We start from the raw sequence: 16012 nt of genomic DNA on the forward strand, positions 1-16012 counted from the left end.
CCTCTCTGTTTTCCCCTCCTCTCTCCATTTCTCTCTGTCCTATCCAACAACAATGACATTAACAATAATAATAATAACCACAACAATGATAAAAAACAACAAGGGCAACAAAAGGGGGGAAAATGGCCTCCAGGAGCAGCGGATTCGTGGTGCAGGCACTGAGCCCTAGCAATAATCCCGGAGGCAAAAAAAATTATTAAAAATGATTTATCAAAACAAAAGGTATTATGTTAACAAGTAAACATTTTGGGGAACATTATAAGTTTACCTCATACTTCACATATAAATACATTTCAAAAAAGTTAAAGATTTTTGAATTTCATTTTTATTTTATTTCATTTGTTGTGGACAGATTAAAATGTTGGAGTAGGCTTTGAATATTTCTATAGTCTTCTATAGAAAACATATTATATCACTCACCCTGGCTACTGCTTTTGAAACACATAGTTAAAAGGAATATATCCTAGAGAACCATTTTATTCTGAACTGATGAATTAATGTATGGCCATGAATCTGAGCTTCTTAGTTTTACTTAATTTTGAGGAGAACTCAAATCACAAAAGCATGTGAGCCACATGAATGCTTAACCCTATAGTGGTCACCAATTTTCTATTCCATCTCTCAAGTACCTATCACAGCTTTGAGTTTAGTAAATATAGATTTAGCACTTATTCTATTGGGGAGGGGAGTGACACTTTCTCTTAGAACCACAGACACTTCGGGTCTTGTCAAAATAAAGAGGAAAGCAACCTCCTTCTGCCCCTAGGACCCTCATGGATCCGACTGCTCTGAGTGAGTTCTCGGAGCTACTTCTGTGTCCCTGAGTAAAGAGCCATGGTCCAGTCATGAAATTAAGCCCTGGTCCACACATCAATTTTTTTAAAAAAATTCTTTATTGGGGGATTAATGGTTTACAGTTGACAGTAAAATATAACAGTTTGTACATGCATAACATTTCCCAGGTTTCCACATAACAATTCGACCCCCACTAGGTCCTCCTCTGCCCATGTTCCAGGACCCACAGATCAAACTCTAAAACTTCTAGCATTTAACTAAGCACTGGGCTCAAGAGGAAATTAATGGACTTGGGCTACGACAGTTTTATAACAAGATGTTCAGCCATCTTAAGTTAAGCTTTCTCCTTTTTCTATTTATGCTCTTTTATTTTCAAATAAAAATATAAGAGAAGCTTTTGAGTTTTTCTCTGAACATTGATAAAAATGTTTATTTAAGTGGGCTGGGCAGTGGTGTACCCGGGTAAGTCCATGTATCACCAAGTAGAATGACCTGAATTTGAACCCCTGCTCTCCAGCTGCAGAAGGGCACTTCCTGAGTGGTGAAGCACTGCTGCAGGTGTCTATATTTCTCTTCCCCTCTTTAACTCCCCCTCTCCTCTTAGTTTCTCTGTCTTGTCAAATAAAAATTGGAAAAAAAAAAAAAGGAAAGAAAGGAAGGAAGCAAGGAAGGAAAGAAAAGGCTACCAGGAGTGGTGGATTCCTAGAGCAGTGCTCTAGAGGCAAAAAAGAAAAAAAAGACCAGTGATTGGGGATTATGAAAATACAGGACTCTTTGGAATGATAGTATTATCTTGACTTGGGGGAGAGGAAATATCTGCTGTATCATATCCGGTTATGGAAAGAGTTAAATTAGTGTGGCTCGAGTGGGTGAGGAGGTGTTATTCAAAGTGGAAAATTCTAATCAGAAGGATCTGGTGCAAATCTCAATGCCACGGCAGTTTGGGCGAGCTTATTTCAGGCCGATACACAAAGGCCAGTTTTCTTTAACCACTGTAGCGAAGCAGAATTTGGGCCTCTTCCTTTGACTTTGAAAATTGGAGACTGCTCCCGGCCAGAAATGTCAGTGTATATAGTTAACTGTTATGGATCTTACAATAAAAATTTGTTGAAGGTCATTAAACACTCATCTCTATGTTTATTACTTTAGTCTTTTATTTGTTGGTAGACATGGATCGTTTGATGTCAATTACCACTACACTTGGCATTTTATGCAGTAAAGGTCCTTATGGTTCTTGATGGGTAAATAAACAAGCTAGTGAAAAGCCGCAGTGACAGTGGTCCTTGCATTTCTGCTCACTTAACAGCCTGAAGCCAGAGGGAGAGAAGGTCTCTCTGCAGTTGTGTCTTCCGTAAATGATGCTTTGGACTTCAATTCACAGTCCGGCCTGCACTCTACCTGATTTCCACCTCGAATGCTGCAGTGACGTCGACAACTCTAGTTGAATTTGAGCCTGATCATTTACTCTTTTTTTTTTTTTTAACTCATTGCAAAGCACTTATATGAAATGCTGCTTTCATTAGCACTGTGTGATGAGAAAATTTTATTTTAATAATCTTGCTCCTTTTGGGATGAGGTCAGGGCTTTGCTTTTATTCTTTCTCTCTTTCTTCTGTTCTTTCTATTCTTCTTTCGAAAGAACAGAAGTACTTAATTCAGAATGAATAAAACTCATGTTAAATCCAGCTGAAAATTTTTTGTTCAGTTCCTTGACAGTGACATTAGTGATTATGTTTACTTATCTTTCCATTATAGTTAGAAAGCCTAAAATAACAAGACTATGTATTCTGTATTCTTATGTGTGTTTGTGTGTGTAAATATTCTTCTTGGCCTGGTACCCTCATGAGAATCTCACAGGACTGATAGTAATGTGACCTCATTTTATAGACATGAAAACCAAAGCAATCACCTGTTCAGGGATCACATGACTAATGAGCAGAAGCAGAATTTCAAATGAAGTCAGTCAGGGCTAGGAGATGACACAATGGTAGTGACCAGCAATTCCATACAAGAGGTCCTAGGGCTAGTCCCTGGCACCAAACAGCCCGACTTGAGCAAGGCTGTGGTAAAAAAAAAAATCAAATCAATCATACTTGTTAGATATACCTTTGACAGTTTACTGAATCACTCAAGCTTTGTTACTTACCTGCCTATTCTGAAGTATAACATTGCTATGTATATATGTTGTGTATATGTTGTGTATACATACACAATGACTACAATGTATTTTACACGTGCATCAGAAACTGTATTTACTGTAAACCATTAATCCCCTACCCCAATAAAAAAGCATGCTGGGTAAGAGAAAATTAAAGAATACAGGTAAATTCTGGTAAACAATGTATTTGATAGAGAAGCTTAAAAAATCAATAACTGGTATACTGCACCAAAGTAAAGGACTCTGGGGGAGTTTTCAGGTCCATCATGTTTTCAGGAACATGATGGCAGAGGAGGACCTAGGTAGGGGTTTAGAATGTTCTGTGGAATACTGAGAAGTGTTACCCATGTAGCAACTACTGTATTTTATTGCCAACTGCAAACCATTAATGGTTTGCAAACCCCAATAAAGAAAAAAAATCAATCTCGTGAAGCTGAAGAGGAAAAGGGAAGACTTTGAATTTCAGTTAAGTGACTTAAAGAAAATGTGGTTAATTTGATATGAGGTAACCTACTCATATTAAAACAATCACTTATTTTTCCTATTTTTGAGTTTCATTAGACATCTGTTCATTGTATACTAGCTCCTGTAATGGGCAATATATGTTATAGGGCATCACGTATTTTTTGAGGAAGTGCTTTTATTTATTTATTCATCATATTTATTAAATACATACCAATTTAAAGTTAATAATAATCTGTACTCTCAGCTGTAGAGATCATTTTGAAATTAAGTTTTGGAGTCGAGATAGAAACTTTCCTTTAAAAATAAGTGTTTCAAACTAAAGAGACCCTTTTTCCTGGCCTCTGGTAAAGTCTGGAAATTTTAGACCTCTATCCAGAAACATTCAAATACATGTTTTGTGATTTCTACTTGGAAATTCATTGCTGACTCAAGAAAGCAAAGTAGATGAGGTAAGCCATTCATGTGCCTGTGTCTTTGGGCTTGGAACATCTTCCCCTCAAGTCAGCTGTGGCTCTTTCTTCTGCCACTCAGTTCTTACTACCTCTATCTTTAGCGCTTATGCCACTTAGTGTAGATTGAATTCAGAGAGTTTACAAGGTGCTGACCAACAACATCACCTCTTATTTACAGGCATATCTGGCATATTTATTAATACTGACCATTTCATGAAAAATATTTTCCCTCTGACATTAAGTTCAAAATGCTATTTCTCAACAGGTGACAAATTAATCATCATATCTTAATCCTTCTGGGCATCTTGGCAATTCCTGTTTGAAGTGTGTGAATCTTTTAAGTGTAATCTTCCATTACTCAACATAATTATCTTAAATTTTTTATGTACACAGAAAGCTCATATTCATACTATATAATTCTTTTCTTTTTCAAAAATAAGAAATTAAGACCTCATATAGCCCATAACTGATTGAAGTCAAGCCTTTCAAAAAAAATGTATACTTGATATTATAAAAAAAGAAAAGTTGCCATCTTAAGCTGTTCCAGTAGTCACTCAAGAAAAAACTTTAAAAATTTTATGGGGGGGGGTAATGGTATATAGTGCAAGAATTAGCACACGGATACAATTTCTCATCTCCCTGTAGACATGCTCCGCACTACACTCTCACCCACAGCTGAGGGCCTTTTTCATCATCAGAGTCCAGGACCCAAAGTTCCCTCAGCCCCTCCTTGTACCTCAGGAAAATAAAGAATCTAAGTCTATAAAATAAGAGAGGTATCCATCTAATCTGAAAACTGTCACTCATTTTTACCATTTCATATACAGACCACCTTTTGTGTCAAATTTTCCGGAGTTTTAAAATAATTATACCATAGCACTATACTTATAGAACAATCAAAGAATACTTTCAGTACAAATAAATTCCAATGAAAATCTGTATTTTATAGCAAAAAGTATCTCCAACAGTGGCTTTTTCTGTGTATCATAATTATTTTCCAGACATTAATTTGCCACTGTAGGGAAAACATTAAAGATATATTTACCAGTACAGAACTAATTCTCTGCTTTTCATTGAGATGGTCTATTGGGTTGTGAATTTTAGATTGGATTGCCATAAATACATATATTAAGCAATTATAAATAATTTAAATAATCTAAGTCATAAATTAAACATGACTTGTGTGCTTGCATTTCACACAGGCTACCTTAATGTCTACATTTGCTTATGCCCTTTGTATTTAATTAGTGAACTATCAGCACTGTTCAGCTCTGGCTTATAGTGGTGCTAGGATTGACTCTGGGACCTGTGAACCTCAGGCATGGAATTCTCTTTTGCACGATCATTATACTTTTTCTCTTATACCCTAATTCTAAGTAATATTAGCATATATATATATATATGTTGAAACACTCAGAGTTGAAGTAACTCATGCAACTTAAAGTAAATAAAAAGCAAAGGAGGTAAAATTTTATTCTAGCTTAGTTAAAATTAAATTTTCTTTCGTTCTACCACATAATGCCCACAGTTTAAGAATTCAGCAAAGCTCAGCTTTGGGCAACATGCCGGAAGATGTCACCCTTCTTTGCTTTAGTGTTCTCAAGTGGAATATATAGGCTGTCAACATGGCAAAGAGCCTCAGTAAAGAGATCCATACTGTATGTCAAAATTACATTCCAGGAAAATCCAGCTTACATCCACAAGAATTATAAAGGGCCATTCTTCCCCTAAGAATGAATAAAGTGGAAGGCCGAGATTACTTTTCAGAACACTGCCACCCACCACTTATAAGCTATTAGCACTGCCTTCTAACACATTAAATAACATTTAAAAGACATCACAGAAATAGTAAAAGATATTTATTATTCTTACCTTAAAAATGTTGACCCTGGATTTGATGGAAGAATTTTGCTCCAAAGATAATGTTCATATAAACCTCTATAAGAGATGGAGTGAACTGGGAAGAGAGGATATAAAAAAATTTCTACCTCCACACCCATCTTCATCAGCTATTCATATATATCCGAGAGGTAATACACAAGGAAGACTTCATTCTTTCTAAATCTTTTTCTAAGACAGTAGAGAAGGAATAAAATGCCCATTATATTTTCATTAGGAGGATCACACGATAATACATTATTGCTACTTGTAACTAAAATATCTATATGGCATACTGTTATCTGATTTCAGACTTAAAAATTTAAAATTTCAGGGGGCTGGGCAGTAGCGCAGCAGGTTAAGCACACATGGTGGGAAGCACAAGGACCAGTGTAAGGATCCCGGTTCAAGTCCGTGGCTCCTCACCTGCAGGGGGGCCACTTCCCAAGTTGTGAAGCAGGTCTGCAGGTGTCTATCTTTCTCTCTCCCTCTCTGTCTTCTCCTCCTCTCTCCATATCTCTCTGCCCTATCCAACAACAATGACAGCAATAACAATAATAATAATAACAACAAGGATGAACAACAAGGGCAACAAAAGAGGAAAAAATTAAAAAAGAAAAAACTAAAATTTCAGACGTAAAAACACATGAGCTTGCAAAACAGAACAAGTAAACAAACTACCTTGGGTTTGGAGACAGCATAATGGTTATGCAAAAAAACTTTCATGCCTAAGGCTCTAAGGACCCAGGCTCGATCCCCAGCACCACCATAAGTCCAAGCTGATCAGTGTTCTGATGTCTCTCTGTCTCTCTCAAATAAATAAAAAAATATACAAATAAGGTATCTCTAAGACTGTCAGAAATATAGTGGTTATCATTGTGGGACCGGGGCACAGAACTTTGGTGGCAGGAAATTTTATTTTAATTTATTTTTTGTTTGTGATTAATAGTAGGTTACAAGATTACAAAATTATAGTGTTCCACAGCATATCTACCACAGCAGGTCTGTATCCTGACCCTCCCACTCCCCAAAGACAACCCTTACAGTTCTCATAAGCCTTAGAAACATTTTGCTAATTTCTTTTTTTTTTTCCCCTTCAAGTTCACGTGTATCAGTTCTCTAGATTCCACGTGTGAGTGAAACCATCTGGTAGTTGACTTTCATCTCTTTACTTATTCTGCTAAACATGATCACCTCAACTTCCATCCATTTTGTCCCAAAGAACACAGATCATCTTTTTCTTATATAGCAGTGTAGCATTCCATGGAATATATATATATCCCATAGCTTTTATCAGCCAGTCATCTGGTTATGCGCATTTGGGCTGCTTCCACTCTTTGGCTGTTGTAAATAATGCAGCTATGAACATAGGGGTGCATATTGTCTCCTCTAACTAGTGTTTGAGTGCCCACTGGGAAAGTGCCTAAGAGTAGTATTGCTGGATCATAAGGTAATTCTATTTTTATTTAAGGGGATGCACCAGTTCAGTTTGCATTTCCACCAGCAATGTAGCAGAGTTCCCTTTCTCCACAACCTCGCAAAACCTGTCATTTCCTAGTTTGTTGATGTAAGTCATTCTCTCGGGTGTGAGATTATACCCTGTAGTCTTTTTTTTTTTTTTTTTTTTTTTAGATGGACACCTGCAGACCTGCTTCACCGCCTGTGAAGCGACTCCCCTGCAGGTGGGGAGCCAGGGGCTCAAACTGGGATCCTTATGCCAGTCCTTTCGCTTTGTGCCATTTGCACTTAACCCCTGCTGCGCTACCGCCCGACCCCCAATTTTATAGTTTTGTAAAGTCACTAATACAATTTTAAAAATGTATCTAACATAAATGAACTGTTTAAAATAATTGAATTTGGAGTTAAACCAATATTCAACATTCCACAAAAGACATATCTGGGTACAAATAATTTGCATAACCATTATGCTGTCTCCAAACCCAAGGTAGTTTATTTACTTGTTCAATGTACTTTACAGAGACTTTTGGGCACAGAGAGTCATTTACATATAGCAAAGTAAGTGACTTCAAGAAGAATTTACTTATTTTCTTCTTAGGAATTTTTCTGCTCTCCCACCATACATGGCAGCTTCTCACAGGTTCCTTCACCTGCTAGTGACCCATTCTGTGCCACCTTCTGGCTGCTCTTTTCTGCTTTCTCTTCCCTGTGCTCTTTTCTCATCCTCTTTCCAAAGAGTGGTTTCAACTCTCTTGTTTCCATAGCTCCTGCTAGGCCTGGGTTCTCCAGGCTTCATTATTTTCCTTTTAGAGCTTCCCAAGGTATTTCCCTAAACAGAACTTACTCCCTATGAGGAATATGGGTGTTAACCATTAAGATCATTTCAACTGGACATGGGTCCAGTGGAGAAGCAGACCTTCTACTTTGTGCACTCCATAACGATGCCATTTGATTTTTATTTCCATGCTGTTGATACTAATCTTATGGATTTGAGGTCACTATAGCATGTACTAAATGGCATCTCTTCCTTATGCTTTTTGAGCGTCCCTGTTGAATACCAAACCACAGATATACTGTGTGCAACACTGACTCGCATAGATTTGTGTGAACAGAGAATGAGAGAGCCAAGGCCTCTTTACAACCTCTCCTTCAGATCTTATTGTGCCTTTGTGTTTCTGCCTCCCCTGTCATAACTTATCCTGGTACAGTCTTCCCTATCAACTGTTTTCATATCTTTCCAAGAGCAATATATATTTTTTATTGTCTTCAGTAATTTACTCTCAGGCTGGTAATGAAGAAGGCCCTTTCAGTCACCTCTTCAATTTACCATTTAGGAAATGAATATGACCGTGTTTTCATTAGAAAAATGAGAACTGATTATATAGAAGGTAAGGTGTTGCCTTCATGACGTCTGTCTCTCTCTCTCTCTCTGGCTGCTTTGATCTCCCCTTCAGATTCTGCTGTATCTGAGCAAACACCCTTTGAGTTCTCTGGAGTCCTAGCAGTTCTTGGTGTGTGTGCCTTCATTTCATTCTGTCTGACGTGGTTGAGGGTTTGATTCCAGACTTCCTGTTCATCTACAAGTTAGAAGATGACTTTTTAAAAAAACTTCTTGAATTTCATTCCCCCCCTTTTTTTAAAAAAGAAAATAAATATTTCATACTGGGTTTTAGCAGCTCTTCCATATCCTACGGGAGGCAGACTGAAGAAAATCTGAGAACAGTGGCTCAGTGGTGAGGGAGGAACTGTGGGTAGAGTGGACGCTTTGCGTGAATGAAACCCCAGGTTTGATTTCCCAACCCCTCATGTGATTGATTATTGTTCTTATTTTCCTAACTCATGCAATAAATAAATAACTTCTACATATATAAAAAAAAGAACATTTCATAACTGTCCAGGATGGAGGTCATTGTAATGGTTCATCTCCAGGAACCAATTAGACAAATAAATGTCCAGTGTTGTTATAACAAGATAGCTGGCTTCATTGAAACTCAATAACCCAGTAGGTGTTTTTAATCCACAAAAGATCTCTTCCTACTCAGACTCTAGAGCTGCTCAATTAGCACTAGCTGGCAATGGAGGAATATGCACCGCTTCTCCTTTCTCTACCTTTATAGCTGTTCAGACACTTCAGTTATATATGCATGTAACTGACAACAAAAACTAAAGTAAAACCTTGACAAATATTTGTGGGGCTTCTTTGGATATGCAAAAGCTCTTTGAAACAGGATCATCAAACTGTTCCTTACTATTTGAAGCTAGAATTGGTAGAGGTATAAACAACTGTGTATTCCAATAGTTTTTTTTTTTAATCCTTATCTAGACTCTGATTTTCCTTGAAGATTTCAGAAAAGCTACAAAGGTGGACCTAGAAAAATTTGTAGGTATGCAAACAACCATTTGGTCTATAATTTCTGGACAGTCACAGTATCTTCAGTCCACCAGTGGTTCCTCTAGTGAATCCATGGGTTAAAAATTCTCTGGTCTGTTCTAAAAAATCACAGTTTAGACAATCTGCCCTAGGCTGTCCAGCTTCACAGTTTTTCTACACTTTTCACCCTTTCTTTTTTTATCACTTATATATGTTTTTCTCTTTGATATTAAATTGATGTGTGTGCAGAAAATTTATTATTTTACTGCAAATCTCTTCTTCAATGATAGAAAGTGATAGGAAGTCTGTCTACTGTCTGTCTCTGCTTCATTTAATTGATACAGTACCATAAACTCCATCAAAAGGCCAATATAATAGATCGGTTTTACTATAGTGGAAGTCTGCCATGGTGTTAAAAATTACTAATGTGTCTGTAGATGCTATAGTTAAGAAAAATCACAAAAGGCCCAGGAGGTTGAGTGTGGGGCAAAGGTTAAGTCAAGCTCTACTCTGCTCCCTTAATGGGTAGTTACAGTCTTAGAATACAGATGCCAAATTCACTCTCTGAAGTGGTTTGGCTCTGATTTGGAAAGTTTTGGCATACCTAACTCCTTATTACTGTAACACCCTTAAAAAAATAAAACTTTTCATGTTGGGAAATTATGCATTTTAATTTAAAAGCTTCCTTGTTCTTCTCCTGTCCAGTAATGAATAGCAGTATAAATAGCACTGTGACAGTCCTGGATGCTTTAAATATCAGAAAATCGAGGAAACAAAACATATATGTGACCACTAAACATGCTGGCCCAAGAAGAAAATCTGGGTAATTCTACACTTCATGTTTCTATTTCTCTTTTTGATAGGACAGAGAGAAATTGAGAGGAAAGGGGAGATTGAGAAGGAGAGAGAAATATAGACTCTTGCAGACCTGCTTCACCACCTATGAAATGTCCTCCTTGCAGGTGGGGAGTTGGGGCTTTACACTTTATTTTTAACTTGATATTTTATTTGAGAAAGAGACAGAGAGAGACAGAGACCAGAGCTCTGCTTGACTCTTTCTATCTTTTTTTTTCTTTGCCTCCAGGGTTATCATTGGAGCTCTTTACCGGCACTATAAATCCACTGCTCCTGGAAGCCGTTTTTGCATTTTATTGGCTAAGACAGAGAGAAATTGAGAGAGATGGGGAATATAGAGAGGGACAGAGATAGAGAGACACCTGCAGACCTGCTTCATCGCTTGTGAAGTGGACTCCTTACAGCTGGGAAGTCAGGGGTTCAAACTGGGATCCTCATGAGTGTCCTTGCACTAAACACTATGTGCACTTAATCAGTTCACCACTGCCCAGTCGGCTTTGCTCTGCCCTTCTTTCCTTCTTTCTTTCCTTCCTTCCTTCCCTCTTTCCTTCCTCCCTCCCTCCCTCTTCCTTCCTTCCTTCCTTCCTTCCTTCCTTCCTTCCTTCCTTCCCCCCTTTTGTTGCCCTTGTTGTTTATCATTGTTATAGCTGTCGTTGTTGGCTAGAACAGAGAGAAATCAAGAGAGGAGGGGGGTGATAAAGAAAAGAGAGAAAGATAGACACCTGCAGACATGTTTCACAGCTTGTGAAACCACCACCACCACCACCACCACCATGCCCCCCCCCCCCCCCCCCCCGGCAGATGGGGAGCTGGGGTTTGAACCTGGATCCTTACTCTGGTCCTTGTGCTTCGTGCCATGTGTGCTTAACCCGCTGCGCTACTGCTGAGCCTCAGGCATTAAAGTCTTTTGCATAATGATCCTGGAGTCTCCCCAGCCCCAAATCTACACTGTATTCCTTTTACTCTCCCGAAGTTTAGAATAACCGTATGTCACCGTTATAGTGATCTGTAAAAAAATGTGCATTTTCTAAGCAGCCATCTTCTGATGTCCATCAGAATCTTTAGAGCGACCCGAGGCAGAGCTGCCTGCCTCTGCATTCATTGCCTAAAAGACTCCCTCACTCATGACTTCCTTTGACATTTTTTCCTTGGCCTTCTTAAGATCAACTTTATTTTTTTAAAAAATTTCTTTATTGGAGATTAATGTTTTACATTTGACAGTAAATACATTAGTTTGTACATAACATTTCTCACTTTTCCACATAACAATACAACCCCACTAGGTCCTCTGTCATCCTTTTTGGACCTGTACTCTCCCCCACCCCGCCCCACCCCAGAGTCTTTTACTTTGGTGCAATACACCAACTCCAGTTCAGGTTCTACTTATGTTGAAAATCAAATTTCTTACAAATGCACACAGTGTGTTATGCATGTTTCTAAATAAATCATGATTGTTCTGACTCATGTTGGTCCAGAGATGACCCTTGAAAGAAAATGGTGGTGGTGGGGGCGGGGTGGGCTTAAATCAAGGTCTCATGCAACACGTGTACATGAAGACCTGACAAAGGACTTCTAACTTAAAGGAGACATGAAGGTTCTGCCTTGACAGGAAAGCGCCTATCTTCAAAGGTTTCTGGTTAAAACATAATAAAAAACCAAAAGCAGTCACTTAAGGATGCTGGGTAAATAATCTGCCGTTTGTGAGCGATATCTGCAAAATGACAGGACTGTGAGGACTGCTTTACCCTGGAAAAGCGTCTAACCGTTTAAATCACCATCCTACCGCTATTACCTGAATCACCTCCGGGAGCCAGATAACACACCTGTGATCTGCTGGTAATTGAGAAAGGAAGCGGCCCTCCCATGTCCTGCTTGTTGCTTTCAAGTAGTCCTGGTGTAGTAAACTGTGAGCAGTTTTGGACGTGCAGAGGAGAGACAGGGTAAACGAAGGTTACTGCTTCTTCTTTAACACCCAGCCAACAAAGGTAATAGCAGGAAGAAGTACGTGGTAGTATAGCACTTCAATCTGGTGCACTAAAAGATGCAAGGCTAGCTCAGAAACAATAGATACCAGTTGTATTTGGAAGGCAATTCAGCAGTTTACTTAAAAACAAAAAAACAAGAGTAAATGATGCATGTTTGGAAGAACAAAAAATGGTGGCTGCTGTGTTCAAACTAAATGTTTAAGTCACAACATGGCCATTGGAATAATAATCTCCTGGAAAGCAATATTTAAGTGTATCCATCATCATTTAGATTTTAGACACACAGTTAAATATTATTGATCATTTGCAATTGTGTGCATCCATGTGCGTATATATTAAACTGAAAAGGAACAGTAGCATGGAAAGTGCAGAAGATGAAGTGTAAAAATAGTACTTGAATTTCTAATTACCAGCTTTTAATTAAGAAAGCCAAAGCAAATTAAAAACATCCAGTTTATAGCATTGCAATCTTAGAGGCTTACTCTCATGAATATGGTAATTTTTTATTTTATGCCCTCTTGAGATGTCTTGTTAAAAACATTTTATTGGTGATCCTAAAATTCAGTAAATTTGAAGCCCTTGGCACCTTGGATAGTTAAAGTTCTTCAAAAAATGTCAGCAATAAATATTTAACAAATATAAAGAATATGCACATTTTCCCAAGTGGGTGATTTTTTTTTTTTTTGCAGTTCTTATATTCAGGTGATGACACTGCAGTTCAGAATGTGAATACATATTGATATTTTCTTCCAGAAACTGCGTGGGTTGCTGGGAGCATAATGCTCCCACAGAGGTTTTTTTATTCAGGCACCTGGAAGTGGTGGCACACATACTCCAGCTTGCAGTGTTGCTTTGGACAACCAGGTGTACATATGAGCAAGTGGTCTTTATTTAGAGCAATTAAAATTCTTACATTCCCCTCTCTTGACATGCAATTACTAGGGCTCGGCTGTTCCCACTAATTGCTCTTGCTGGGGACATTGGTGAGAAGCCAATGATTTTGATGGGTAGAGGATTATCATTTTTACTTTGCTACCTGAGAAAGAATCATTTGCAAAATCCCATGTGTAATTAGCAAGGCTCATGATTAATTGTCCTGCAAAATTAGCTTCACTGTTGCTTTTATTTTACTGCTTCAAATATTAATTAATGTTAACTCCTTTCCTTCACTTCCAGCCTTTGAATATTCAATATGGCTTTGAAAAATTATCACGGTTTCTACTTGCATTAGCATTCTAGAGCTTGGATTTCAGGAATCAGTATTCTGATTTAAAAGATCACACTTGGGTCATAAATAATTTTTATAGGAGGACAAACAAAGCATCAGAGCATCACGGGAACGCATTCATGCTCTAACTGAAAGTAAATTGTTTCAATAATGATTCACCCCTAGTGCTTTTGGGGGAAAACATCAGCAAATATGCAAACCGCTGCATTGTTTGCGGGGTAAAACTCATTCCCCACTGATGCTGTCTCCTGGCACTTTACTGCCTATACGATCATGATGGGTGAGACCCAGAGTCTTGGCAAGAAGTTGTAGCTTCTTAGGATTCAATCCTGTGCAAAGATTCTCAGTCACAGACAGGGGTCGCAGAATAGCTAGGTCCTCCTCTGCCATCATGTTCTAGGGCCTGAACCCTCTCGCCTCACCCCTTCTTGTAAGTTTTAAGAACTCAGTTAATAAGCAAACTCTACCACCACCCCTCATGGCTATCCTCCTTTAAAATTTCTTTTTTTTTTTTTTTTCTGATGGGAGGTGTGGAAAGAGACATGGAGACATCTGCAACATTGCTCGACTACTTGTGAAGCTTCCTCAGTGCAGGTGGGAAAGGGGACTGGGACCCGGGCCCTCACAGTAACCTGTGCCATCTGCAGCACCGTCCAGTCTTCCGCAACATTCCTTGTTTTTAACCAAAGTGATTTTAGAAGCTGTCTGCCTTTTGAATGTTGGCTTTATGACCTGAAAGGGGTCTTTATGTGGATGGCCTGAGAACCACCGTTGTCAGCATTAGTATAGATTTTGTTTCCATTTTCTGCATGCTGTCTCCATGGCACAGCAGTTAACTATCTCTTGACTTGAAAACTGAATGAGAGCAAGACCCTTTGCAGAATTTCAAGGTCAGAATTGCTTCTGGCTTATTCCAGCACCTGGCATATAGGAGTCAGGATAGATTTCTTCAGTCACTTGGAGTAAAGTTGAGGTAGTGGAAGGCCCTGACTAAATAATGCCCATGGACAGAAAAATAGTGCTGTTGCTTAGGAGATAACCTATCAGAGTAATAGGAGACTCTAGTGTGTGTGTGTGTGTGTGTGTGTGTGTGTGTGTGTGTGTGTGTGTGTGTGTGTGTGTGTGTTTGCAGAGACTTTCTTACTAGCAATCTAGGAATTCGTAGTGTCTTGAGGTGTCTGGTTCTTATTATTTTTTTCTGAGAATCCTATCTAATGTTTCAAAAAGGTGAAGCATAGCATCATTCAAAAGTAACCTAGAATTTCTGAGTAGTGGATTTTGTATAGAATGCATCAAAGGCATGGCTTTGACCCAGGTTGGGGGTGGGGGTGCCTGTGCAGACAAGATCTAAAGAGGCAGCACATCAGTGGTTAATGTAACTGGTCCTGCAGCTGCTTCAACTTACCTGGCCTGGTCTCCCAGTAATTGTGATAAGACATAAAACAGAGGTTCTGACTATCTGGGGTCATAAGGAGAGCCATAGCCCCACTGCCTCCCTGAACCAAAGGGAATGCCAGTTTGGGTGCTCTGGTTGACTTGCAGCTGAATGAGATGCCTGTGGACACACTGCAACTTTCACAGAGCCTCTGGGGTCTGCAGTCGGTAGAAAGTGACTCTCCCTAAACCAGGGGCTTCCCTGCCATCACCTCTGGTACGGACGGAAGGAGGCATTGTGGATAGTACTGGATCATCAACAAAGTATTTTTTAAACTTAAGTTTAAAATCAGTAAGAAAACGCCTTCTGCAGCTTATAGGGTTGATCTACCTTGTAAAAGCTGTAACTTAACTTTATTTCTACAGTACTGATAAAATCAGTGGAGCCACACACACACTGGTAGTGTCTGAGGTGCTAGGACACAAAAGACAGGGATCTGAGGCAGTGTGGCGACTCACATTTCTGCCTTCTTCCTTACAGTCGCTGAGTCTCCTATGCCACAGCATGGCTGGATTTTTGTTGCAGGTGATAAGCTAGGGAGAACTAAAGCTGAAGGTACATGCTTCTGAATATTTTTACTCTACTAATTTTTCAACTTTAACGGTACAAGCTTAATTTTTTTCTTTAAAAACACCACTGAACAATGAAACCAATACTTATTTTGACCTTTCTGTAGAATTGAATACTTTTATAAAGCCTTTTTGGACCATAGGACTATTTATTATTGGTGTTTATAATGAATCATAATCTCTTAAATACAGTCACCAACTATAACTTTGTAACATAGCAGAAGTGCCAGCTTCTTCTCCATGAGATTTTGTGGGGTCAAAGTTACCTCTGTGTAAGGATATCTGGCATATGGCATATTTGCAGGTAGCTATTTACTTTTAAAATGGCTTTGACATTAAATTTACAGCGAGGTTAAAGTACTAT

The sequence above is a fragment of the Erinaceus europaeus genome, chromosome 18, assembly GCF_950295315.1.
Source record: "Erinaceus europaeus chromosome 18, mEriEur2.1, whole genome shotgun sequence".
Classification (NCBI taxonomy): Eukaryota; Metazoa; Chordata; class Mammalia; order Eulipotyphla; family Erinaceidae; genus Erinaceus; species Erinaceus europaeus.